The sequence below is a fragment of the Chrysemys picta genome, chromosome 6 (genome assembly GCF_011386835.1).
Source record: "Chrysemys picta bellii isolate R12L10 chromosome 6, ASM1138683v2, whole genome shotgun sequence".
Lineage (NCBI taxonomy): Eukaryota > Metazoa > Chordata > Testudines > Emydidae > Chrysemys > Chrysemys picta.
The window spans coordinates 110,502,487-110,515,835 of record NC_088796.1 but is presented as its reverse complement, the minus strand read 5'-3'; the positions used below and the strand labels follow the sequence as shown (position 1 = coordinate 110,515,835).

Below are 13,349 nucleotides of genomic sequence, written 5' to 3'. Positions count from 1 at the left end.
TCCCCTTTGTCCTACATACATAAAGGTACCACAGCCAGAGTTTAAATAGCTGTCTGCACAAATATACTGTCTGTCTGCTCAAATATACTATCCTCTAGTGTACACAATTCCCTTACATGGCTTTTCCTTTGTTTAATATTCTGATTTCAATAACTTTACCCCTCTCAAACTGTGGTTCATCTGCACTTCTCCAATCCTGATAAAGTCAGTGGGGTAGCATGGATATAACCAGAATAATTTGTCCTGATGACTTTGGTCTCCAGCTATTAAGAACTGCTTAGTTTTGGCTGAAGTAAACAATCTTAAATCAAGAGAGACTGAGTGCATAGAATTTACCACAGATCAAAAATTGAGAATCAGCTGGCACCAGCAGCTCACAGTAGCACTGATCGCTGATATTGCATGACCCAGAGCATTTTACTGACTGTACTTCACAGATTGGGGAAAGATCACTGAAGAGTGATAAAAGGGACATAAAAGAAAAAGCTCTAACTCCGCTAGAACAAGATGTTATGACACTACCAGCAACACTGCACTATAAGATCAAATCATGAATCTTCTTTCAAAATCAAAAGCTATTGACACAGAGTCTGAGCTAGCATTGAGAACTTAGAAAAACCTGCCCATTGAGCAAGTTTGTTCCTTTTAATAGAAGCTCTCTAAAATTGTGATCCTGGTGCTACCATAATTAATTCTCCACTGCCCTAGGGTCCTGATCTGGCCAAAATATTACAGGCTACTCAAACTGTGCAAGCCATATTTGGGGCTTCTGTCCCCACAGAAGGCAGACATTCACTAAATAGGTCTGCTTCAACAGAAAGAATAACCTCAGGTTTCTGTGACTTCTGCAAATCTGGGGCTAGAGGAGATGTTATGTGAGGAAGATTCTCTTTTCTCTCATCACACAGTGCTTGAGACTCGGTCTCTTCAAACTCTCCTTCCGCAATCATGAAGACCACAGAAATTCCAACTCTACACTACAGTAATATTTCTGTGTATCTGTGAGTGAGGTACTATCTTCTGCTTTCAATAAATGTTACCTGGGAGTAGTGCCCCAAAAGGCTTTCTTTCCCCAGATTTCCAAAGTATGGTACTCTGTGAAACTTCAGTGCATTTGGGAAGGGGACGGGGAAGTAAATGTGTGTGTGTGGTGGGGGAGGGGGGCAATCTTCATTTGTGAGGTATTCGTGGCCCTTTTTTGCTATTCCCTGGCTGACCTTTGGATTGGCATTGCCATTCAGGTAAGATCCTTGGATTCTTACCTCTCAAAAATTATTTTCTAACATTTATGCAGGGCATCAGGGAGTTCCCCAATGTCACTTCCAAGTGTTCAATCAAATCTAGAAATAAGGCACAGCAGAATCAAGGGGACACTCTCAGTAAGGAGGCAGAATGAAATGCCTGAGCATTCTGCATCACCAGAAAAGGAAAGTTTGGATATTTGCCTTTAGATAGATATTAGCTTTCACACCTATAGGGCTCAAGAAGCCAATGGCATTTTCTGGGCCAGAAGACAAAGTGGCTACTTTCAGCACAATTTAGGCCTAAGGTTATATAGTATGTATCACTCACACCAGCATCCAGAGGATATGGGCTGTGAGTGTCCTGTCACTAGAATGGGGGGGGGGGGGGGGGGAAAGTGTTGGCCCTAAGGAAACTTGCCTGCACGTCAGCACTACATTTGGCACCCAAAGGTTTACAGTTAGTTAACAAGATCAGTAAAAGAGGGTGGAAATATGGAAGTAAACAAAAAAGTAGACCCTGAAAATAGTCACCTTCTCTTATTGACCTCTCAACTGAAATTAAATAAAATCTTAAAGGTGCGGCTAGACACCTTTTGAGTACAATATTTACACAGCACACTATCATAATGGTTACATCCCCCTTCCCCATTTCTTGTAATTCAAATTTATAAGATTGCAACTAGTATTTATTCCACTACTGATTTTATGCTCCTCCATCAAACATTACTTTCCCTTGTGTATTCTGAATAAGGTCAAATATACTAATGATGATAATACTTAAACTTTTCATCCACAAAGAGCTTTGCTAACATTAGTTAATCCCCATTATACCCTTGTGAATTAAGTATTATTACTGTCTCCCCTCACTGTAATGAATAGTTTTTTGAGACAATATGAAGGGCTGTTTAAACGGGGGGAATTTTCTTTCTTTGTTTTCTTCACCTGCACCATTCAGGGAAGTTACTTCAGCCTGCAACTGGAGTAACTCCTGTTTCCTGTGTAGTTGCACTTGGGGGCTTTAAAAGGAAAAAAGAATCAGTAATGAACAATACAGAAAATGGAGAGTTCATGTGCATAATCTTTTTCATGTATTCTTTTCTTCCTGGTCAATTACTACTTCACAGCTTACGGGCATGGAGGTATTGGACTTCTGTACAGGCTGACCTTCCTTTCTAATAGGTTCACCTGTGGCAGAGCCAGGATCCATCACATTCTGGGGCTTACTCAACTTGAGAAGCTAAGGATAGATAATTTTGTCTGAATTAGGCTCATCAGTGGAAAGTTGCACAATTCACAGAAATGCTTATATGAATTAGAGCTCTGCATATCAAACTGAGACCTCATCATTAGGAAGAAGGGATTTGCAGTTATACAATAAGTACATGCATCACAAAATGAGTGCTGTTTGCTGATAGTCCCATCTATCTTGGGCTGTTTTTGCCCACTCCCCACCCCATTGCTAAAATAATAGTCAATTGGAAAATATATAAAATTATGTTTTTACAACATAATGTACAGATCCTAGGTGCTAATCCTCCTTCTGCAGGAACTACTTTTAATTTTAAAATTCTAGAAAGGCCAACTTTTAAAGGCATTTATTTTACAGGCCCTGTGTACTATCTCTAACCAGCCATAGTAAGGTGGTGTTTGTATTATCCCCAGCCAGCCACAGTAAGATGAAGGTGCTGTATGTTTATGGGAGAAGATATTGTAAGGACTTTAGTTTAAGTGAGTCTACAGTAATGGAGCCCGATGACATCTAAAAGTGGTAGGCAAAAGTGCGTTCAGAATCTTTTACCAGCAATGAATAAAGAACATACTGGAGGTGTCACAAAACAGGGCAGATAATGACTACAAGGAGGCCCCTCCATTCATTTGCAGCTTATTTACCAGTTTGGATATTTAGTGAACAGTTAACTGCAACTCTAAATTAAACCTTTGTAGAGGCAGTAAGATTACTGGCAGAGCTGGTCTCCCTTGGTTCCCTGCTGTTTTACAGCCTGAGCAGATTAGTCATTTTTAGTATGCAGGAAAATGCTCATTAGCAGTTAGTTGACATGAGAAATGTAAGATAAAGACTGCCACCTAGTGTGCACTGACAAACCCCACAGATTCAATACAAAACAAAAGAACATATTGCCCATGGTGAAGAGACGGGTCAAAATAAGGAGTCAGAAGGCTGGACTTCCTATCCTGAGATCTGTGTAATGCACTCAGAGACAACTCTTTGGCTCCTGCTGCCCTGACCAGAGAGCCAAATATCTATCAAGTCTCCTCACAGACCACAGTCAGTTTCGTAATAAAGCAACTAAGTCACAAAGGTATTTAGCAAAAACAATGAGGAGTCCTTAGAGACTAACAAATTTATTTGGGCATAAGCTTTCATGGGCTATAACCCACTTCATCAGATGCATGGAGTGAAAAATACAGTAAGCAGGTATAAATATACAGCACATGAAAAGATGGGAGTTGCCTTACCAAGTGGGGGGGTTAGTGCTAACGAGGCCAATTCAATTAGGGTGGGTGTGGCCCATTCCCAACAGTTGACAAGAAGGGGTTAATATCAACAGAGGGGAAATTACCTTTTGTAGTGCTAATGAGGCTAATTCAATCATGTGAATGTGGCCCATTCCCAACTGTTGACAAGATGGTGTGAGTATCAACAGAGGGAAAATTATTTTTTGTAGTGACCCAGTCACTCTCAGCCTTTATTCAGACCTAATTTGATGGTGTCAAGTTTGCAAATTAATTCCAGTGCTGCAGTTTCTCGTTGAAGTCAGGTTTTTTTGTTGAAGAATGGCCACTTTTAAGTTATTGAGTGTTCAGGGAGATTGAAGTGCTCTCCTACTGGTTTTTGAAGTTACAATTCTTGATGTCTGATTTGTGTCCATTTATTCTTTTGCATAGAGACTCCCCGGTTTGGCCAATGTACATGGCAGAAGGGCATTGCTGGCATATGATGGCATATATCACATTGGTAGATGTGCAGGTGAATGAGCCTCTGATGGGATGGCTGATGTGGTTAAGTCTTATGATGGTGTCCCTTGAATAGATATGTAGACAGAGTTGGCAACGGGATTTGTTGCAGGGACTGGTTCCTGTGTTAGTGTTTCTGTTGTGTGGTGTGTAGTTGCTAGTGACTATTTGCTTCATGTTGGGGGGCTGTCTGTAAGCAAGGACTGGCCTATCTTCCAAGGTCTGTGAGAGTGAGGGACAGGTTGTAGATAGGTTGTAGATCCTTGATGATGCGCTGGAGAGGTTTTAGTTGCGGGCTGTAGGTGATGGCTAGTGGAGTTCTGTTTAGGCATCACTGCCATTCTCAAAACTCCTGCTCAGCTGCCATCTAACCCTGTAAGCACCTAAATCCCCACCAGGACCTAAATTTCTGCCAATGGGCATGCGCAAAGCCATTTAAGTCCTGATGCTAATAAGCTGCTTGAAGCCTTTACTGAAGCCAAAGCCCTGGTGGGATTCTTTGGCATTCCCCTGCGTCTCTCTCCAGTGGGGCCTGAGCCATTTGGTGTACGCAGAGCATGCCTAACCTGCACAAAAGACAGCCAGGAGTGAGTAGGTTGGGAATTTTTCAGGGGTGCATGGGTAGAGTGTGTGTATGTCCAACCCAGAATACTTCAATAGCTCAATCGTTCGTGCATTCACCTGGGTTGTGGACGATCCAGATTCAAATAACTTCTTTGTCTGATTCCGAGCAGAGACTTAGGTGCAAGTCCAATTTAGGCAGAGCAGGGTGTGACAGTGTACCCCATAAGGCTTTATGGGGAGGGGGTGCTTATAAATGTATGTATAACATAACTGGAATATGTTTTGTGCTGCCTGTGCCATGTAACATATCTCCGTAAAGGTTACGGTCTACTATATCTATTCATCCTATTTGTACATATATATCATTTTCTACTTGAGGTTAAGAATATGGGCTGTATGCTTGCTTGGTTTCTAAGTAAGCTTTGTGAGGCATTTGGTCAGCTTCTTTAGGAAGGAATTTGCCAGGTTAAGTACCTGATCAGGAAACACTCGGGGAACAATGCATCTTGGAATGCTCCAATCCACATGAGAAGTCTTCCTGGAGACATGCAAGATACCATGTGGACAATGGCATCGGCCTGTAAAGATTGAGTCATGCAGGGGCATGTGACTTGCCCAGGTGACTCCAGAACTCCATCTTGGAGCTGGACTTTGCATAGGAGGGAGGTCTCCACCCACAAGAGTCTATTTAAACCCGTGGGAGACCCCTCCATTTTGTCTTCAGCTGACTAAAGAAGGAGCCTCTCCACCCCCCCCCCCCCACTCCCACCCCCAGGATACTTGAAGGAGACTGAAACAAAGGACAGTAACTACAGCGGGTGTGAGTGATTGCTGGACCCAGGCTAAAAGGAGATTAGCCTGTAAAAGGGAGCATTCTGGAACTGGTGAGGAACTTATCTGTATTTAGTTTGATTAGACATAGATTTGCGCATTTTGTTTTATTTTACTTGGTGACTTACTTTGTTCTGTCTGTTACTACTTGGAACCACTTAAATCCTACTGTCTGTATTTAATAAAATCACTTTTTATTTAGTAATTTACTCAGAGTATGTATTAATACTTGGGGGAGCAAACAACTGTGCATATCTCTCTATCAGTGTTATAGAGGGCGAACAATTTATGAGTTTGCCCTGCATAAGCTTTATGCAGGGTAAAACGGATTTATCTGGGTTTAGACCCCATTGGGAGTTGGGCATCTGAGTGCTAAAGACAAGCACACTTCTGTGAGCTGTTTTCAGGTAAACTTGCAGCTTTGGGACAAGTGATTCAGACCCCGGGTCTGTGTTGGAGCCATACAGGAGTGTCTGGCTCAGCAAGACAGGGTGCTGGAGTCCTGAGTTGGCAGGGAAAACAGGAGCAGAGGTAGTCTTTGCACATCGGGTGGCAGCTCCCAAGGGGGTTTCTGTGGTCCAACCTGTCACACAGGGATTGTAGTTCTGCAGCCCTCATGCACTAACCACTAGGCTATTGGCTATAATGGGGTGGGGTCAGTCTCTCTCTCTCCCTCTTCTCCTCTTCCCTCCTCTCAGCCTAGGCACCTAACTCCAGGAGAAGGTTCACACCTGAGAATCCCACACAGAGAGAGATGCCTGCCTCCAGCCTGTCAAGCGCTTAAGGTCCAGATCAATGGGAGTTAGGTGCCTAATTACCTTTGAGGATCTGGCCTAAGCCCCACCCCTTTCTTCTGCATTTCACTTCTGGCTAGCTTAGGTGGCTCTGTGCTCAGTTTACTGTCTTTGGAGAATCCAATTCCTAGTGGCCTAACTCTCCCTATACAATTAATGGGGAATCTGGGCACCTAACTCAGGGTACAGAATTACCCTAATCACCAGGGTGCCTACGAATTAGGCAGTACAACACTAAGTACCCTTGTGACTCTAGCTTTTAGGACCTCTAATGTTTTGTTGCCATAAGCAACTGCTATGAGTACAGTAAAGATGTTCCTGACTCCACTCCCATTTTCTTATATTTGTACATATAAAACAAAAACCAAGGTACTTGTAGCAGGTCATGGAAAGGGGACTTGGTAGCTGAATGTACTGTTGCACTTTCTCAGGCTGCAATTACAAACTTCTCCCCCTTCCCTACTCCTCTAGGAAGAAACAAAAGAATAATTTCAACCCCTTCCCTCCATTTGAGCATCCACACTCATCATGGTCCTGATTATCTTGTCAGTTGTGCAGGTACAACTGCCAATGAAGTCACTAGGAGTTGCCTGGGTAGAACTCACAGAATAATCAGGTCCTACTGTTGCCAACCCATCAGCAACAACAACCTCTTAATGGCAGTGCTCTTGTGAATGATATTACTGTAGTGAAGTAAATAACTTACCTAAGCAGCTACACATAATCGAGTGAAAAAAACTACAGGAATGGAATACATTTTACTGATTTTACTAAATACTAGAGTTGGACTCAAGCTGCAATTTACAGATCTAGCATTAAGTAAAGGGTCTTTGAATGCAGAGTTTGACCTATTAACAAATAGGGGCCTTTTGCAAAAGTGAGAGTCAGATCTTGGTTTGGATCATTTTAATGCCCTCAAACTCTGGGGTGTTCAGAAACAAGTTTTTGGTTTGGGATCAAGCCTTAATAAACACCAATTATATCAAACAATTATACACAGAACTCTTGTTAGTAAGACAACAAAAAGGTTGTTGGTGGGTGTGACGTTATTGATATAATCTGGGACCATATAGATCATTGTTGCAACCAAGGTCCTTAGTGGCACCAAATCTTGTATAAAGGGGGTCAAATGAGGTGTCTAAGACAAGGTTATGGTTTGCTGGTTGTGATTATGCAGTCTATATGTGTGTATCAATTTTGTAGTTGAAGTTATGAATATTGGCTCTAAACTGTCTGTATTTCAATCTTATGCTATGCTTCTGGGAGACATCCCAGACAAGTTGGTGTTAGCTCTGCCTAGCCTGCTTGATGGCCTCTTAAGGACCATCAGCTATACAATTGATCCATGGAGAGAAGGCAGATACACCTTATAACTCAGCAAAGTATGCAGGAACTTGCCCATGTGACTCCAGACTCCATTTTGCTGTAATTTTCCACAGTAAGGACAAAGAGGTGTTCTTACACCTGGAAAAGACTATAAAAGGCTGATGCCTCATCTCCATCTTGTCTTCAATCCTGCTTCTTACCTCTGGAGGGACTTTGCTACAAACTGAAGCTCTACAAAAAGGACTGATGACCCATCCCAGCTGTATTCCAGAGACTTGATTTGAACCTGCAGTTTATTCCATCACTGCTACAAGCCTGAACCAAGAACTTTGCCATAGCTGTATGTAATTGATTCCATTTAACCAATTCTAACTCTCATCTCTATCTTTTTCCTTTTATGACTAAACCTTTAGATTTTAGATTCTAAAGGATTGGCAACAGCGTGATTTGTGGGTAAGATCTGATTTGTATATTGACCTGGGCCTGGGACTTGGTCCTTTGGGATCAGGAGAACCTTTTTTCTTTTCCTGGGGTATTGGTTTTCATAACCATTCATCCCCATAACGAGTGGCACTGGTGGTGATACTGGGAAACCGGAGTGTCTAAGGGAATTGCTTCTGTGACTTGTGGTTGGTTTGCCTTAAAGGTGGAAAAAGCCCAGCCTTGGGCTGTAACTGCCCTGTTTTAAGCAATTGTCCTGAATTGGCACTTTCAGTTGGGTCCTGCCAAGCCATGTCCGTGCCAATCACACACTGTTTTAATTTATATGATCTATTCAGTGTCAATCTATTTTGTGTCCATTGAGATGTAAAATGCTTGTAGCTTTTAGTTTAGATTAATGTACTTTAATAATACTAGAATTCATTCTTTTTATAGGAAAAATACATACAAAGAACAAGTGTATCCCTGGAAATATTTTATTTTTATTGAAAATACAGGATCAAAGTTATAACTGGTATGAGCTGGCACCACTCATTACTTCAATGCACAGCTGAATTTGGCCTACAGAGTGCAGAGGGAATAAACACATACCAATGGTGCTATATACTTCTGTTGGCTAAACAATGGCTTTGATCCATACACTTCATTCTCTAGGTTGCTATTTTTGTACTGGGACTTTCCAAATAGATACATTCGTTTTAGATGTGGAGGCTGACATATCTCAAAGAGACAATGCCTTGCAACAGCTTCCCCCCCTTCCTAGGGTTCCTTGGAAAGAACCAATGTAGTAGTTGTACTACAGAAATTACTATTAATGAGAAATCATACTGTGCCATTGATTTATTAGTTAGAGCTGCTCACTGAAAGCAATTAATGCTGCATGGCACAGTATAGTCCCAGCTGGTCAGTGATATTCTCATTAACTTCTGTTGTTTCTGGGGTGAAGGAGAACATATTTAGTGATGATTTCCAGTTACTAAACTCTTCCTTTTTCGATGTGGCAGCAGAGAGACATGTGAAAGAAGCACCACTCCGAGCATTCTAGAAGACAGCTCTTGCTACATCTCAGCTCTTGCTTATTTATGTTAAATTTACATAAAGTTTTTTTTAAATTTTCAGTACTACAAAGACTTTGTTAGCTTGATTACATCCACAAACCCTAACTGTTTTGCATGTACTGTTGCTATGTCATGCATGACCACGAAGCATGTGCACAGGGGGGTGGAAGGGAGAGGGAAACAGAGGGGGCAGGGGTAAGAAAAAAAAAAAGGAAAGAAAAATGAAATCTGAGCATAACTACAAGCCTAAATTTGTGTATGCAATTGTTTGCATGTGTAAGCGGGGGAATGGTCCTGCTATTGTGGGGAACTTTCCTGGCTTCTGCACTACCCCAGTGAAATGGGCTAGCAGAAGGATATGAGTCCTTGCTCCCACTTCCTTTACCCAGAGGCCTCCCTGCCCTTGAGGACTCCCCTTGCTCTCTCCTGTCTGGAAGAGTCCTCGTAAACCCCAACAAGGCTGGGCCCAGGATTCCTAGGGGGCTCGACCCCCAACCTTGCTGTGGTCACCAAGGACAGGGGCTAGCATGTCCCCACACCGGGGTACTCTCTCTGCACTGGACACTTCCCTGACCCACTGATCATTACATACGATTTAAAGAAAATGCAATTTATTTAATCAGCAATTAGTTTTAAAAGGAATAAGGAAAAATGAGTAAGGTTAAAGGAAAACACATCACCCCGCTCTGTGACAGGGAACATTACAAACAGTGTCTCTGGAATGTCAGGGCAGTTCACAGTCTGTTCCTTGTAGGCCCCAGGCCTCCTTCTCAGGCTCTGGCTGTGCTGCAGGGATGCTGCAGGTCGGACACTTGCTCTGGCGGTGGCCACACGCTCTCAGGCTCTAGGTGGCAGGACCCTTCTTCCCAGTGTCGCCCCCACCCTGTCGGGGTTACAATCCCCCTCCAAGTCTGGTCTGCAGAACCTCTTGGCTGAGGTGTCCCCCTGTGCTGGGCCCACTGCCCAGGGTCCCCCTCACTCTCCCCAGCTGCTCACTGCACCCGGCTCCGGACTGCTCCAGCCCCAGCTCCAGCTCCAGCCCCAGCTCCAGCTCTGCTCTGCCTCACTGCTGCTGCTCTGCCTCCAGCTCCCTGGGCTGCTTCTCTGGCCCTGGTTGCTGCAGCTCTCTGTGGGCTGGATCACAGAAACCCCCTTGGGAAGTGCCAACTGATGTGCCAAGACGACTTCTGCCCCTGCTTTCCCTGCCAGTTGGGGACTCCAGCACCCCATCTTATTGAGCCAGACACGCCAGTCTGCTCCAGTACAGACCCAGGGTTTGAACCACGTGTCCCAAAGCTGCAGACTTAATTGAAAGCAGCTTACAGAAGTGTTCCTGTCTTTAACACTCAGATGCCCAACTCCCAGTGGAGTCTAAACCCCAAATAAATTCATTTTACCCTGTATAAAGCTCATAAATTGTTTGCCCTCTATAACACTGATAGAGAGAGATGCACAGCTGTTTGCCCCCTTTCCCCCCCCCGGTATTAATACATACTCTGGGTTAATTAATAAGTAAAAAGTGATTTTTATTAAATACAGAAAGTAGGATTTAAGTGGTTCCAAGTAGTAACAGACAGAATAAAGTGAATAAAACACACAAGTCTGAGTCTAATACAGTAAGACAACTGAGTACAGATAAAAACCTCACCCTTAGAGGAATCCAGTAAGTCTCCTTCTAGTCTGGGTCCAGCAATCACTCACACCTGCTGTAGTTACTGTCCTTTGTTCCAGTTTCTTTCAGCAATCCTTGGGGGTGGAGAGGCTCTCTATTTAGCCAGCTCAAGACCAAAATGGAGGGGTCTCCCAAGGGTTTAAATAGACTGTCTCTTGTGGGTGGAGACCCCCTCTTCTCTCCTATGCAAAGTCCAGCTCGAAGATGGAGTTTGAGTCACATTTGCAAGTCACATGACCACGCATGACTGAGTTTCTTACCAGCCAAGCCACATTCCTGGGAAAGCTCCGATGTGGATTGGCGTCTTCAAGTTCATTGTTGGCTTAAGTGGTTCTTGATTGGGCACTTAATTTGCACATTCCTTTCTCAAGAAGCTGACCAAATGTTTTACTAAGGCTATCAAGCAAGTATACAGCCAATATTCCTAACTTCAAGTACAAAACTGATGCATGCATACAAATAGGAGGAATGTACTCAGTAGCTCATAACCTTTACATAGATATGTTACATGGCATATGTCGCATAAAACATATTCCAATTATATCATATATACACTCATAAGCATATTCCCATGAAGCCTTATGGCGTACACTCTCCTCCCAGGACAGGTCTGCTCTGCAGGCTGCTTCTGTGACTAGGGTGACCAGATGTCCCGATTTTATAGGGACAGTCCCGATTTTGGGGTCTTTTTCTTATATAGGCTCCTATTACCCCCAACCCCGTCCCAATTTTTCACATTTGCTGTCTGGTCACCCTATCTGTGACTCTGCTACCAGCACTGACCTGCTTCGTGGGCTGCTTGTCTGGCCCCTCTGGCTCTGGTTGCTGCAGCTCTCCTCCCAGGGCAGGTCTGCTTTCTCTGGGCTGTGTTCTGGCTTTGGGGCTGCAGCCCTGCTCCCAGCACAGGGGCTGCTTTTCTGGCGCCTCTGGATCTGGCAGAGCTCTACTCCCCAGCTCAGCTTGGGCCTCTGCTTTCTCCTTAGCTCGGCCCCACGCTGTCTGACCCAGGCAATTCCAGCTAGGGTGACCAGATCACAGGGATGAAATATCGGGACGAGGGGAGAGGCGGAGGGGGGGCGGAGCAAAAAAAAATGGCGGCAGAGCAAAAAAAAAAAAAAAAAAAGCAGTTTCGCAGGGGCGGGGGGCATTACCAGGCCCCAGCTGCGCCGGGCGCACGTGCTGCCCACCCCAGGGCAAAAGCTGGCCCCGATGCAGAAGGGGCTGGGGATAAAGAGGGCATGGGGGGGGACACCGATAAGAAGCACTGTGAAGCAAAGTCCGGGGCTGGCCACGGGGCAGCGGCAGTGCATGTGAGCCGGGGACCCCGGGGGCGGCGCGGCGCGGGCGTGCAGGGGGCCAGGGCTGGCACAGCCGAGCCACAGCAGCGGCCGGTCTCCTGAGGGGCTCCCCGGGGCTCCAGGCTGGGCAATGGGCAGGAGCCAGGGCTTTTCCCAGCCCCGCAGAGCCTCCTGCCCCCCAGCCCGCCATGGGCACATGCGGCGCGTCCCGCCGCTGGCAGGGAGCCCCGCACCTCTCCCGCTCGGCTGCTCTCCAGCGGCTCCTTCCTGGCGGGGCGAGCCGCTGGAGCGCAGCCGAACAAGAGAGGCGCGGGGCTCCCTGGCAGCGGCGGGGAAGTTTATGGGGACCCCGGCTGGCCCCTCCCCCTGTCCGCCGGCCTCCCTGCCTGGGCCAAGTCTCGCCCCCGCAGCCCCTCTTCGCCGCGTGTCTCCGGCGGCCCACGCTGCCCACCCGGGCCAGAGCCAGCCCCGGCTGCTGCCTGCACGCAGCCCGGGCCATGCCCAGCTAGCCCCCGGCAGCCGCGGCAACTTTCCCTTCCCCTCCCACGCTCCTGGTAGTTGCCCGACCCTCCTCCCTCCTCCTAACCTCCTCCCTCCATGGAGTGATCCAATGGGGGAAGGAGGGGGCGGAGTCGGGGTGGGGGGGGCGTGAGCGCCGGAGCGGAGGGCAAAATTGCTTTTTTGTCCAGTGTCCCGACTGAACATCGGTCGGGGCACGGGACAAAGAAGGAAATATCGGGACTGTCCCGATAAAATCGGGACATCTGGTCACCCTAATTCCAGCTCACACGGAAGACGGGACCCATCCTGGCTTTCTGACTCCTTGATTAGCCTGCCCGCCCTGTCAATCAGGCTGACCTGGAGCATTGTTCCTGGGGACTGTCAGTCTCAGGGTCCTGATTTCTCATTGACCCTTCCCCTTTCTTTTAGTACTGGGATCTAGCCAACCAAAACACCCCCACTGAATGTTAGTAAGTGGACCACAGTCCCCTTACATTTGCACAAATCGGCAGAGTGCATGTGAAAATGTCTGTTTGGGTTAATGTCATCTGTACCCAGTAAGTCTGATTAAAAACAGTTGATTCAGAACAGTATCCAGATTGGTCTGGCTTTTTAAGTAAAACCCTGCTGGTTACCATTTCGAG

At 45.7% G+C, this 13,349-nt stretch overlaps 1 protein-coding gene and 1 long non-coding RNA gene across 2 annotated transcripts in view; one reads left to right on the top strand and one right to left on the bottom strand.

Annotated features, from left to right (window-relative positions):
* LOC135972435 (uncharacterized) overlaps window positions 1–9,456 on the top strand; it is a 32,066-nt gene extending 22,610 nt beyond the window's left edge. Inside the window, exon 3 of the long non-coding RNA XR_010588900.1 lies at window positions 7,849–9,456. This is a non-coding gene — a long non-coding RNA (uncharacterized LOC135972435). The remainder of the gene's footprint in view (window positions 1–7,848) is intronic.
* Window positions 1–11,016, bottom strand: part of GLDC (glycine decarboxylase) — a 100,141-nt gene extending 89,125 nt beyond the window's left edge. Inside the window, exon 1 of the mRNA XM_065550538.1 lies at window positions 10,883–11,016. The gene's annotated coding sequence lies outside the window, so the exon portion shown is untranslated. The remainder of the gene's footprint in view (window positions 1–10,882) is intronic.
* Between the last annotated feature and the right edge of the window lie 2,333 nt (window positions 11,017–13,349).